Here is a 14,642-nt window from a genome sequence, read left to right as displayed (position 1 = left end):
TGTACCCCGAACCCACCAGCCAAGTCGTGCCGTACAGTTCAGCGGATAATTTTACTCTGCCCTTTCGCCAGACAGGAATGCGAGGTTTTTTCGTGACGCACAACGCTGCGGCACGGCCTAGTGCCTAGGTCGACCCCTCGTTGGCCACTTGCCAACTGACCTTTTCATGTCAGTCGGGTCAAATAATGCGCCCACTCTGGGACTCCTACCAGTGCCGCTGGATTACGAGTCCAGCATATTTCCCCTAGATCACGGAGGCGGCAGATATAGCATCATTCAAATCCTGCGAATCCATGAGCCATGCGGTGATCAAAACCAAGAAAAATATAAATGTCGGGTCGCTTAAGTTCGGCGTTTGTTGAACGCAATTTCCAGATGTAACGGCCGTCGGTTAGCTGGCAATCGATGTTGTGCAGGCACGATAACGTAATCAAATGATGATGCGTTAAGGAGCATATTTACAAAACAATAAATAATTCCTAATCTGAAAAATCAATTAAATGAGCAGCCAACGAATTCGCATGCAGATGACCTTGACACGAAATGCGCTGAGTTAGAACAGCTACGCAAGCCAGCAATGGAAGGGCCGATAAATAGGTCTCGAGCCAAATGGTACGAGGCTGAAGGGAGAGAGCTATTAGGTATTTTTTCAATCTATAGAAGCGTAACTACACTAGCAAACATATTCCGCCCCTGAAATATATCCAAAGTATTGAGGCGACTGATCAAAGGAAATATTACACATACGTAAAGAGCACTTTTAACAACATTTTCAGAAAGTACGACTGTGATGAAATTCCCGGCAATTTTTCGGCCGGCTTAAATCTGGCACGCGTAAGTGAGCAAGAGGCAAGCGAAATTGGGAAACCTGTGGAAATGGATGAGTTGAGTAAGGTGTTAAAGGAAATGCAGAACAAGCTTCTACGTAGCGACGGGCTCCCACCAGAATTTTACAACTTACTTGGGCTGACATCAAAGAATTTATTTTCGGGATGTTTAAGGAATGCTTCGACAACCGGATAATTGCTGCGTACGCCTGCGTGGTGGCATTATCACACTTCTTGCCGCAAGAAATATGATAAGCTTTCGCACAGCGGTGGCGCTATTGATTACCTGTTCTAAGACCGATGTCGGGATTATGACCAATATGTTTAAGCAGGCAGTTTCTAAGCTGACTGATAGATGTTAGGTTTCATCAACGACAGAGTGATAGGAGAAAATACGAAACTTATGTCAGATATAGTTCAGCACCTTAAGCAGAATCGGAGGACTGCATTGTTTGTGAGTCTGGACATCGAGAGGTATTCGGCTCCGTGAGTTGGAGGCTAATCAAGGCCACCTGACCAATGCCTTCCACCACAAGTCATCGGCTGGTTAAGCGTACTGTACGAGGGCTCAGCGGCCAGAGCTTTGTACAATGGACGCCTGCCACGGCCAATTCGTCTGTACAGGCTGTGCAGACAAGGTGATCATTTTGAACTGTTATTTACCTTTGCTGGTGATGGAAAGCTCAACCTCGATTATTCACTCAAAGCATTCCTATTATTCAAAGAGTAGAAATAGCAGAGTTTGAATGCAAAGTATCATACTGCTGCGATGATACTCTGTGCATGCTGTACGGCTCGTTGAAACAATTGTAGGGGCTATTTGACGTGTAGGGCTATTGGAGTCTACCCAATTTTCGGGACTGGCACCAAACATCGATAAAATACAAGCAAGGTGGGTAGGTAATAACGCAAAAGAAATGAGACTTTATTCCGTAATTTGACAATAATCGGGTGAAGAGAACGAAGGCACTTGAGACGGTCTCCGAAAACAACGATCAGGCTATGTGCACTAACTTTGGTATTCAGAGGTAACGAAATTCGCAAGACGAGAGAGAGCCAGATCTAGCGTGGCAAAGGTCTTGGAACCGTGGGCGATTTGCTTGATAGTAAAGGTTTGCTGATGAGTTTCAGACAAGTAAAAATGTGCATAGTATAAACGGTACTTTGCGGATTACTCAGGCCTTCATAATAGCTTACCGGGCGCATGGGCTTACGTTGGAAAGGAGAACCTGCCACCACCCGTTATTCATCCATCGGTTTAGTTCATTTTGTCATGCTCCAAGGGGGGGGGGGGGAAATACGTGCATATTGTACTTGTGAGTTACAATATTCAGGGGCATGAATACAGATGAGAAGGCAAATGGGAAGAAAGACATGGCGACCCCATTTGCTGGTATGCCGCTCATCAGAATATCATTAAAGCTACGGTAAGTCCATCACGCAGGACGCTGCTTTATAGGACAATAACAAGGACCCCATGTAACAAGCAGTCTTCTGCGTCATACGGGTACTTGGAAATGGCGGAAAGCAGCAGCTGGATTGTGTGCACTACAATAATGTTGGGAGACTATTGAACGTGCATTTTGGAACTGTTCGACAGTTCGACAATGTGGGCAAAAAACAGGATCGCGTTTGTTAGAAATCAGGATCATGACTGAATTCAGCAAATGAACAATGGTGCTGGGAACAGCTAAAGACCAAATGACGGATCATCTGGATGCATGTGCCAAAATCATAATCAGAGGATTTCTTGTATCTCAATCGTGTTCTTTCTTTGCTTGAAAAGGATAAACAAACATAACGGCTAATTGTGACATTTAATGGAAACTTGACTCAGCACGAAAGACAATGGACAAACCTGAGACGGGAACATGTCTGAGACGTCTGTCGAGGCTTTTTGTAAAATGTTTCTAGAACGACTCAAAACGGACAAGTTATCAAATTGCATTATTCTCTTTGAACTAATTTATGGTGTGCCCATTCGTAATGATTTCATAGTATGTGTATTTGTATTGCCACGCGTGTGGATCCAGGACTTCGCCAAGGGAGGGCCACGCTTCACTGCGGTACCCCTGAAGCTGGTATTCCCGTCACAAACGATCCCGGATTTCGGCCACTTTGTTTTTAGATTCTTATTGTTTAATCAATAGCATTTCTCCCAGCGGAATGGTCGACCGGATTTAGTTCACCTCATTTCTAGATGTAAATTTTCTTTTTATTTACATTTTTGTTATTTGTTTGGCGGTCGTTGTGATGCCCCTGAACTTAGGCGCGTCTTGAAAATAAAGATTGTGTGGACCCGAAATGAGGGCTGTGATGCCCCTTCACCACGGTATTTTGCTCCCTGAAACGGGGGTGGGGGGGGGGGGGAGGAGGGCATGGGGCTATGCCTTCCCCTGTCACTAATTCTCCATGCCCTGTTGTTGAGTGGAAATGTCGGATATTCTCTTTGCTGCCTCTCTTTAACTGAATTGTAATTTTTAGCAGGTCGTCGAATTCAGTTACCGCCACGACAGAAAACCATGGGAATATCATTTCAAAAGTTTTATTAGGCGCCAAGTTGGAACACTATACAGCACAACCTTGAACACACAAAATACATAGCAAAACATCACAGGCCTTGCAGAGGCGGCACAAGCGGCGGTCATATCAGTGAAACGTGGGGCGAGATCAGCTCGTCTCCCTGCGCAACGCACACCAGACACACTACCCGGAAACGCTGCAGCATCTCTTCCTCCCGCTGGAAGGCAGCCTGAAACAGAACAGATACAGGTGTTAAAGCTGTAAAGCTTGATGGAATACTCTGTGTATGCGTTCGAGAAAACCGGCAAACGATACAGCATGGGGGATTGTTTAGAAGGGGCACAATTCCTGGATAAAGAATGGCGGTTTCAGTAAAAAGGCATGGAATAAATAAAAAGGCATGCTTAGCATATGACAAACCAAAGACCAGGTGAAGGAACTCAAATTATTCAAATTTGTTGCGTGTTACGAATCATTCTCAAATGTAGCCGTGCGATGGGGCAATAAACCTAATCTAGGTGAACTTTAATAGACAGGTACCTATTAGAATGCTCACATCTCTGCATTTGTTGATATCTGAGCAGTTTTGTGCTACATATTTGCAAGTTTCGGCAATTTGTGCGATAACACGCTCTAATTTAAGGGACAAACATGGTAGGGGTGAAGAAAGGGAGCAGCAGGGGGGACAATATTAAGGGAGGGGGCTAAAGCTCTTCCAGATACATGCAAAGCTCCACCAATAAGTAAAGAGCCGCAAACGGACAGGTAGAAAACGGATGCAAATCGACTGCCTTTTTGCAAGTTGTGGGTGTCCTAACCCGTCAAAGGTGAGGATGAGGTGACATTAGCTAACACAACGGGGCCGCAAATTGCGCGCGAGCCATTGCAAGCCCATGCACAGAATGAATCACCATGATGGACGCCGTTTGAAAAACAAAGACGCCGAAAGAAACAACTACTCGTTTGGGGCCAGAACATTCACTGTATTGCAATAAGCACATAAGGACACAGTCGTACGTCTGCGTACAGATGTCGTAAGACGCCCCATACACGCACCTTTATATGCGGACTCGTGTGCGTTCACGTACACATACCTTAAAGCTATTGTAAGCTTTACGATGCGTCTCCTTCAGAACGGTCCGATCATGGAGTGTCAGGCCGTTCTCCTCCAGGCGGGAGGCGACGTCCGCCATGAGCCCCAGCACCTCCAAGAACGAGAGCTTTGGGATACGGAGCCTCCTCTTGGCCTTGAGGGGCGCATGTCGGGCCCGTCCTCCGCTGGTGGTCGTCGTCACCGGCGGGGTCGCCACAGGTGTGGTCGTCACACAGCTTTCTCTTCTGCCCCGCCTGTGTGACCTCGTCGTCACCGGCGGGGTGGTCACCGGCGGGGTCGTCACCGGCGGGGGTCGTCAACCGGCGGGGTCGCCACCGGCAGGGTCGTCACCAGCGGGGTCGTCACCGGCGGGGTCGTCACCCGGCGGGGTGGCCACCGGCGGGATCGCCGCAGACGGGGGTCGTCACCGGCGCGGTGGCCACCGGCGGGGTCGTCACCGGCGGGAATCGCCGCAGACGGGGTCGTCATCGGCGCGGTGCCACCGGCGGGGCAGCTCTGCAGCCGGAGGTCCGGCACCGGGCGGGGGCAGCTGCAGCCTCTTTCACAAAGGCTGCTGTCGCCTGATCCTGTCGAACAGAAACACACGTGTTAAAAACGAAAAACAGCGTGGAATGAGAGGCTGCGCTCTACGCCTCGACGCCGTGCTGGCACGACCTGCGACGGCAGGGTGGTGCAAATGCTTGATGATCAATATTTGCGCTAGTGGTCACATTATGGCTTATCGCTGAACGGCGGAAATCTGTAAACGTCGACGTGCCTTTGACAACACTTTTCATTTTCCACATGCAAGCTGCAGACAAAATTTCATCTGTCACTGAACAAGTTACTTACTGAGACGAGTAATTCCTTTTTGAGCGAGACAAGCTTTCCCTGCTGTGCCGAGCAATATTTCACGCGAGGGGCTGCGGCTCTGGTGAGCTTCATTTGACACACGTGGCCAAGTCAAGGAAACGAAATGCATGCTGATTGCTAGTTCCGTTCGCATAGAAGGTTGTGATAAACTAATTGAAATCGCGTTGCGTGATGGAACTGGGATAGCACAAGAGGTCCAAGACATCTCCGCCCCATCACGTACCAAAAGACGGCTGAAGAGCACAGGCGAACATCTCTGGCTCCCGGACGTAGTACAGCACCTCCTCGATGAAGCATCAAAAAGCTTGTATTCCTGGAAAAACGGCATTGCTTTAGGATTGCTATTGGGTTGTCGTCTGACACGTCGCATGTGAAACAGCCCAGCCCAGCTTCACGTGCTGGCCCATCATGCAGCATCCGCCGCGTCAAGCGTCAGTGATGCGCACCGCAACGAGCATGCTGAGGATGAAGACATGTATGCTCCACATCCCCAGATAGCAATGACGGCGATTCGGTGTTTCAGACACATCGGCTGCGCGTGGTCATACAGCGCCCATGTTTCAAATACCCTCAAGCGCCTCAATGATTCAGATCAGGTAGCAGGACCGGATGCATGATAAGTATTTCGTAGCGCGCAGTGCAGTCCTCTTATAATGGCAAGCCTTCTTTGGACATCGAAATGCTAATTGGTAAGGGCTTCCTGAAAACCGCACAGTATCGATAGTGCTATGGAGAACAGGGTATCATTGGCTGGGGAAATCGCTTCATTAATTGACTCAACTGGCATTATGCCATAATGCGTTGTGGTCTCTGAGCGTCGTAGTCCTATTGGCAACCAGGTCAAGCAATAACTGGAACTACCACATTATCATCGTCCATATGCCCTGCACGATCGTGACGAGCACGTCATTGCAGTTATACCCACGTTTCTGTAGCAATCTCACAGAACTGCAAGAGAGAAAGAAGCGCCGGGCGTCGTTGCCAATGGGGTTTTGTGACGAGCTTATGCACTGAGACCACATGTCACCGCCTGTCTTGGCAGAAATGGTCTCACTTTGGCAGAAATGATGGTCACCGTGTGGAAACAGACTCCGTTCCTCTGGTTTGCCAAACGGGAGCTTAAAGCAACCATGAATGCTAGAACGGCGGTTGACGGTTTCGTGATCATGTGCCTGTTCAGTCATTTCATGTTTGCTGTACTTTCTGATTTGGTTCCATGGGATCTCAGATTTGGTTCCAAGTCTTTCTGATAGTGTTGCCATGAAAAAGTGCGAATGTTCATTGGAAAGTCAGCTTTGTACAGCACAGGTAGGTATCACGACTTTTAATGTTATGCTGAACCACAACTATGCAATTAAACCTTTCAGCTCGGCCAACGCCCGGTTATCCATGTTCTCTCGAGGACTGTTGAGAGCCCAAACCACCCGGACGGTTGGAACGGTGAAGAAACGAACCAACTGAGCACGGCTCAGAATAGACTGAATACGGCTCAGAACCGACTGAACACGGCTCAGAACCGACTGAATACGGCTCAGAACCGACTGAGCACGGCTCAGGAGCCGTTTTAAGTACAATCGCTTACCTCCAGAAGTTCGCTGACGTCAAAGGTGATGTCCGGCAGGGAGTTCATGGCTTCAGACATGGTCACTGGATCACTCACACGGCAATGCTTCCCTGTCGTCACCACTGGAGGAACTGACCCCCCGGACCCCTTCGAACCCCTCGAAGCACAGGTTTACCCGCTAGCTATACCGCAAAGCGTTGAATGCGGGTGGCCAGGGCTCGGGCACATCCGACGTGTTAATTGCTCGTCCGCTAATCCTCACTGACGAGCGGATATTCCGGTGACAAGGTGCGAAAACGGCGGTGTGACTTACAGAGGCAAGGATTAGTAACCGAGGGGACCCTCTCGAGGGTGCGAGTGCTGATGATTCTATCTTCTGACAGGAAGTGCGCTAAGAGCCTTCACGTGGGATCATATTCTTATGTCAAATACCGCCCAACACCCACACTGTGAATGAAGCTAACGCAGCTTCAGGTGAAAATAATTAAGAGTCGGACGACTTTTTGGACACGTGAAAGCTGACGATAAAGTCAAAACACCACATGCGCTGTTGATAACAACCTCGGAATCTGGGGCTCGGTCAGTCCTGGCGGCGCAGGCTTGTTCTCATCAGCTTGCATTCCAACAGCAATTTGCACACCACTGCGGGATGGAAGCGATGCCGGTTTCGGGGAGATTTCTGAAGTCATATCCACATACCATTTTTGCACAAATTTAACGAAGAACTCTGCGCTTATGTCGCCCAGCATTGCGACAGTCACGCATTTCTTTGTCTGTTTTGCTTTTTCCTCCTTCTAAGAGCTGGAGCTGGACATCCTTTGAATGCGCGGTACTGACCATAGGTGAAACTTTTATGTTTGGCATTTAAAATTAGGCTGATGCCGATTGCGAGACGCATGGCTCGCGGGGCGACGTAAAGGCTTTGAACCCTTGCGCTGAGGAGTGCTCTCCGGTCTCTCTCTCTCTCTCTCTCTCTCTCTCTCTCTCTCTCTCTCTCTCTCTCTCTCTCTCTCTCTCTCTCTCTCTCTCTCTCTCTCTCTCTCTCTCTCTCTCTCTCTCTCTCTCTCGCAACAAACAGCCTGCTCATACACCAGTGAAGTATGGGGGCTGACCATGCAAGCTAACTCGGCCGCCCGTTCACATAGAATGCCATTCGTGGTGAGGGCTGGACGCGGGTCTCATTGGGTCTCCCTAGACGTCGTGGCCCCCGCCTTTTCAGCATCAGTTGAACACTTGTGAATCTGCCAACGTCTGTGTTTGTTAACAGTCCCTGCTCAGGGAGCGACTAGCCGTATTTCTGCTATGAATATTCTGCACTTCGCTGACCAATTGTCCCGCGTTGCTTGGTTGCGTCGTATTTCATTCTACCTGGAGCTCATTCTGATTACGCTTGTCACCCACCTGTTATTGGCTATGGAATGTGTCGCTTATATTGCTCGTTATACCTCCGACGTCCGACTCGGGACTGCCTCTGCCGTGCATTCTGGCCACAATGTCGGGATGCCAGTTCAGCCCACCCTCTGTGGCAGACTGCTTTCACATACAGCGTTCGGTACACTGCTGGTTGAGCTGTTCGTTGATAAAGGCGTCGATACCAGAGACGTAAGTTTTCTGACCGCCAACCCGCAAACATTTGGCCCGAAAAAAACTCGCGAGCTTTTAACCGGGATATGGGCTAGGCTTGGCGGGCTTTTGAGGGTGGAATATTTGAGCAAGCAAAATCATACATTTTCCCTAGCATTTAGGCGTTAAAAGCATGGATAATTTGAGTGTATTGTCATTCATGCTTGAAGAGCAATTTTACTTTCGGGCTTTACTCTTACATATGATACCATTCACCATTTTTATGATGATCAACAGTTTCAACATATAGGTCTAATAAGGAATTTTTCATGTTTGCTTTTTCAATGTCTTCTTATATCTATATCTGGATACAGCTCATTGTCAGCAACTCAAGCTCAAAATACGTCAGTAAAATATTCGAGGTAGATCGAAAATTGCAGTCATTATTAAGCAATCCGAAACTGGAACAGAGATCCTAAACATATCTAAATTTTGGTCTGTGCACAGCCATTTGTCTCGGCATTTGGCAATACCTCGGGCTATTGTGTGTTGTTTGAGTGGCAAAGGTCCGTGGACAAAATGCTTTTGCTATCCCTGCTTGTACGCAGCATCACAAACGGCACTGTGGCGCTGTATTAGGGGACGGCCAACGGCGGACAAAAATAATGACACGCCTGAGATAAGCACCATTGAACGCTCTAGGACACCAATTCGTACGTTTAGAAAGCAGCCCGGGCGTATAATTCACCTGCGTTTTTTTAACTGATATTTGGAACGGATTCAGACTTGCCACACCCCCGAACTGGAGCAGGAACTTAGTGGTCGAACTCGAAGAGCAAAGGCAGAATCTTTTCTACGTTTGTTGTTACTGTCAGTCTGTTTAGAGAACAATCACAAAGCTATATGGATGAAATATACGCTCCGGTCTAATTTTCGAACGGTACGACTTGACAGAAAGACTTTTAAAAAGTTATTTGGCGACGGTCGTTCTCGTGCGTCCGGCGCCCGCTGCCCAGTGTATCTGCAGCGGCCAACGCCGTTCTGTTTTACGGCAACCGCAACCCCGGCAATAGCTGTTCATGCTGCTGAGATTATGAGCATACAGGCTCAAAACTCTTTTGGGCAATTTATCACACCAATCGATTTTTTCAAACACATAGACATTCTCAAGTAAACGTACGTACGTAAGTAAACGCGCGGCAGCGGAAGGGCCACAGCAATAGCCTAGGGCCCTCCGGGCGTATGCAAAAAAGTAAGTGTAGTGTGGAGTGCCCCCTAACGATCGCATTGACCCTGAGGTGGGCATATAGCCCCCCCCCCTTCCGGATACAGTTAAGGGCCTCTGTACAGCGTGATGAGCCTTATGATGTCCCAAACGTCAGTGATCATCACACTCATCTTTCTCGATCAGTGAAGAATAAGCTTGATCTGCTCGTAAGCCATTCGCTCTCGCTTGCGACTGTTCTTGGACGCATGGAAGCTTAAAGACCTCCAGTTTTGTTGCATTTTGCGTTAAAAAATGCATATATTCGGCTGGTTTTGGGCCTCTTCGAATACCAGTTGCCCTTCGGGGCCCAAGGGAACCATGACTCCATGCCCCCTTCTGGATCCGCTCCTGAATTGTCAAATGTGTGTATGGTGTACCACATGTAAAATAGATGCCTATAAAATTCCTGAAGCACAAAGTGTTTCAAGAAAGCCCTTTTCCCGTGTTGATGTTCCCTTCTGTTCTGGAAGCAATACGTGACAAAAGGGTAACACCACCTTTTCATTTTAAGTGGCCTTGCGATTGGAATGGTCGGATGATAGTGTTTGTATTCATGTGAGCATGCATGCGTTTTTGTGTGCGTGTGTGCTGGTGTGTGTGTGTGTGTGTGGGGGGGGTGGGTGTGGTGTGGGTGTGGGTGTGGGTGTGGGTGGGTGGGGGGGGTGGGGTGGGTGTGGGTGGTGTGTGGTGTGGGATGCATGCGTACGTGTGCACATGTGCGTGTGCGTACGTGTTTGGGCGTGTGTCTGCGGGTCTAAATAACTATGCCCCACCGCCATTCTGTTGCGCTTTTACAGCTGGAACCCCATCGCAGGCCGTCACGTCACGCCGTCATAGTTTGCGCTTGATGATCAGGGCAATAGATCTCTCACCATATAGGGCCAGAGATAAAACCTGACATTTTCAGGGTTAGTGTGTATTATGTACTTTCCAGGGTCAGAAACCTGGTGATAATGGGTGGGAGGAGAGCAAATGATTTTACAGTGTCGTTGTTACAGGTCCTTTATAGCAAGTTTTCCAGGACCAGCGCCTGTGACACGCTCGTGGAAATTCCTTTGTCTGTCGCTTACAGCAGGCTGCCGAAAACATCGAGGATCAGTGCATGAACCTTCCATTCATGGCTACATAAACGTGTTTCTTCTGCTATGTAAGCCGGCAATCATTCGTGAACCACAGTTGATCAGTACACCAGAAGCAAAACGCATTTCCAATGCCTCAGAGCCTTCTGTTTCCTCCATTCAATCCGATGTTCTTAAAAGAAGTCAAGCCATTCACTGCAGCGCAATCGGGACGACACGAAGCTCGGCAACTCAACCATGCGGATATGGAGACCGTGCTAGAATTACTGGGGAACAACCGCTAAGCCGCGTGGTTTGAAACATGTTAGAGTCCCTGCCATAGAGTCCCCGTCATGAGAGGCCCGTTCGTGAGAGGCCCTGTCGTGAGAGGTCCTGTCGCCAGAGGCCCTGTCGTGGAAGGCCCTGTCGTGAGAGTGAGAGGCCATTTTTTGAAAGGCCCTGGCATAAAAGGCCCCTTGAGGCCCTGCCGTGAGAGGCCTTGCCGTGAGAGGTCCTATCATCAGAGGCAAAAGGTCTGAGGTGAGAAACTGTCGCTCTTCACTGTAGAGCGTCCCGCCCAAACACTAACGTGGACGAACAACGAACTGACCGACTGAGGTCAAGCTATGCATTTTCAATAAGTCTGATTCAATAATAAGTCACACATCCATCCGTTGCATTCAACCTTACGTTGAGGTAGACAACCTGAAGGTTTAACCGAGTGCGCCGCTTTGTCGCGAGGTTCAGAAGCCGACGTCTACGACGTCACCGAGTGACGAACGGCTCTCGGGATGCCGTCGGTGGGTGGGAGGGGGAGGAAGGGGGGGGGGGGGCGTGGCTAGCAGGCGGTGGCGCTCCCCGCGGTCAGTCCTGCGAAGAAGCAGCGCTGACGAGCACCGGCCGACCCCGCCCCGCCCAGCCGCCGCCATGTCCTGCTGGTCCGAGAACTACCACTTCATCAAGGAGGTGTACGACTTCCGCGTGGCGAGATGAACAAGTGGATGGACGCGCTGGAGGAGAGCAGCAAGAAGCTCATCACCAACAAGGTCTATACGTCGCGCGAGTTCCGCAGGATGCGGGACCAGTTCAGGGTAAGTTGGGGCGTCGGCACGCCGTGCTCGAGCAAGCATAGAAATGTAACAGCAGAGGGGCTCGCAGACAAGCCGTTGGCGGGAGAAATAAGAACGGCTACAGATAGCGACAGTTCGCAAGCAAACCCGGGCATCAAGTTTGGGAACAACGAGCTGTTTTTTTATCCCATTCGCTGGCTTCAAATGAAGAACATGCAGGAATAAGGGCTGCTGCTGTGAGAAGGTCTCGGGCGCTTACAGGGTGTACACACTCATAAACGTAATTTATTAAGTGTCCACAGACAGTGGTTTACAATGCTGACTTACAGCACTGGCTGAACTATGAGTGTGCAACATGTAACCCTGGCTGTCCGGCTTCCCGCCGGACATCTTTTTTGCTTATGCAACAAGAGCCCCACAACACACTGTCCTGAGGCCTTTCGTGCGTTCAGATGAACACCTCAGCAACTTCCCAAAAACGTGAAGCTCAAGGAATGGAGTCATGTCATAATGGCGCAGTAAGTCTGAAAAGTAATGCTGCTTTTGCCTCCTCTAGACATCGAGCCTTGCAGACCAACGAAGGCAATGTAAGGGTGCCGCTAGATCATTTAGAACCACTTAATGCTATCAAGGTCTGGCGGGCTCATGTGAGTAAGGTATGTACAACATAATTCAGAGTACCAATGATATGCATATGCACATTCTCTGCTGTATATTCAAAGTTATATTCTGTAAGCCCTCCGGATTCTGCGTGAAAGGGCGACCTGCAAGCTTGTATCATGTTACATTGTGAATTAGCGGGGCAATTTTACCGCGTGAGTTGGCATGAGCTTATTTTACAACAGCCAGTGAGAGGTAAAATGAACAATTTGGTGGTCTGTGGGTACATCTACCCTCACTTTGCTATTCAAAGCTCTGTGGTTATCTACTTCATCGCAAAAGATCATGTCATCAGACCTTGGGCAGAACTAGGGCAGAACTTGTTTCCACTCGCCAACGGTGCCGTCGTCACTCATCCCCATGACGACGAGAGCGATTTTCGCGAGGAAACAAACGATTATCTGTTCATTGCTGTCTGAATGTGCCGATCGGTTCGACGAAATGGAATGAGCCGGAGCAATTCGCCGATTGGTTGTGAGGATAGCGGCGTAGAATAAAAAGCCCCTGTAAGCCACGTGCGCGAGGATGACGCCACTGTTAGGATGAGAGCCAACGTATATCTCGTTGCAACAGATGAAGTTAGAATAAGATGTCCGACAGTGTGGAAAGCATATTTTCAGCGCCTGTTTATCCTTTTCGGTCCGATTTTCAAAAGTGTGGTTGTTTTCGTCGTCGCAAGGTTCGCTGGTCTGCAAATAAACATGTTGCTGGCGCAAGCTGCGCACAAGTGGCGCACGCTCGCCGAGGTGTTCTCCGAATGGGATAGTAGATGAGGAGAGCATCCAATCTGTGCAGACCTTGTTCCTAGCAACACCCGACTACAATAACTCTGCGAGCGTTTAGCCTTACGCTTTATTAGCAGCACTGACGTGATGGATGTAGGCATATCTGAGCTTACAACACTTGCCTATGCAAAATGGGACGTACTTAAATGCTTGGCATAACTTGTCAGCACACCAAAGTGCCAACCTGTCTAGGCTGTCCAACCCCGCTGCCTAATAAGAGGTGGCTGTATATGACGGCCATTCACGTCCAACATGAGATATGCCACCGTAAGTTTAGCGGGCCTTTTGAGAACTAAATCACATAAGACTTATGATACCGATTGATCACACCCGGAACGCGGTATATATCACTTTTCGGACATCTTGTCTGCCATACAGTTCGTCATTAATGGTGTGGGGCATGCCCACCATTAACTGTCGCAGCAACTGTTGTTGAACGCGACTTTATTTCATTTCATTAAGCTTGGATATATTTAGTGTTAAGGCCTAGGTAACTAACATGGTGTTCCGGAATGTCTTTTATGCTGTTATGAATCGTGATGCATGCACGTTTGCGTATCCCCAACAAGTCTGCATTGATGGGGATCATATCATAATTAGGAATCTAAGATAGTACATAAGTGAATGTCTGAGCGAATTGGGTTGCACGAGTGCACACTACTTCTCGGGGGTATGCCTGACATGAATTCAATATACATACTCCCCAACAAAATAAGTGATCAGCGCACAAACCAGCAAGAAGCACTGTGCCATTTAAGTCCAGTTGACGGAGTTAGCATAAAATGCAGATGGTGTTGAAACCCACGCGAGTATGTCATACGCCTTTTCGACCTATGCAGAGATGGGACGTATGATCGGTCATATCCTTTCTTCTGTTCTGAAAGCTTAAACAGGCAAAGGAGTTTTTTGGTGTATTCGCTCAGAGCTCGCATGCCAATGTACAACCAACGACGCTTGAAAATCAACTGGCAATTGGTCCAGCGCTGTGTGGCCATTCTGGTAAACGATGTCTTCAAATTTGTAATGGGCTGGCATGCTTCTTTTAATTAAGTTAATTAATTAAGTTAAGCCCAAGTTTTCATGCAAAATATGATAATTTAGGGAGGTTGTAAGCTGCGATTTTGACTGCTTAGTTGGTTAAGCCTGACCAGGCCGATCACAATTTAATCTTCAAGAACTGCCATTTCTCAACTAGGATAATGGGCTTCACATCAGTGCAGCTTTTTGGCGTATTTCACGCCCTTACGCTTGTCGTCGCTCTTCCATGTTACATGGCATGGCATCGCCATCAATTTCAAAACAAGCAACCGTTCGATTTTAAGGTGCACCCTGTCTCTTAGCTGTTTCACCGTGCGATGC

The 14,642-nt window shown here is 48.7% G+C and overlaps 1 pseudogene; it reads left to right on the top strand.

Annotated features, from left to right (window-relative positions):
* The first annotated feature begins 11,757 nt into the window (after positions 1 to 11,757).
* LOC119107334 (RNA exonuclease 1 homolog) overlaps positions 11,758 to 14,642 on the top strand; it is a 14,569-nt pseudogene continuing 11,684 nt past the window's right edge.

Source organism: Pollicipes pollicipes, unplaced genomic scaffold (assembly GCF_011947565.3).
Source record: "Pollicipes pollicipes isolate AB1234 unplaced genomic scaffold, Ppol_2.1 Scaffold_6686;HRSCAF=7923_pilon_pilon_pilon, whole genome shotgun sequence".
Lineage (NCBI taxonomy): Eukaryota > Metazoa > Arthropoda > Thecostraca > Pollicipedomorpha > Pollicipedidae > Pollicipes > Pollicipes pollicipes.
Note: the sequence above shows the minus strand (reverse complement) of the source record. Positions and strands in the feature narration are given on the sequence as shown.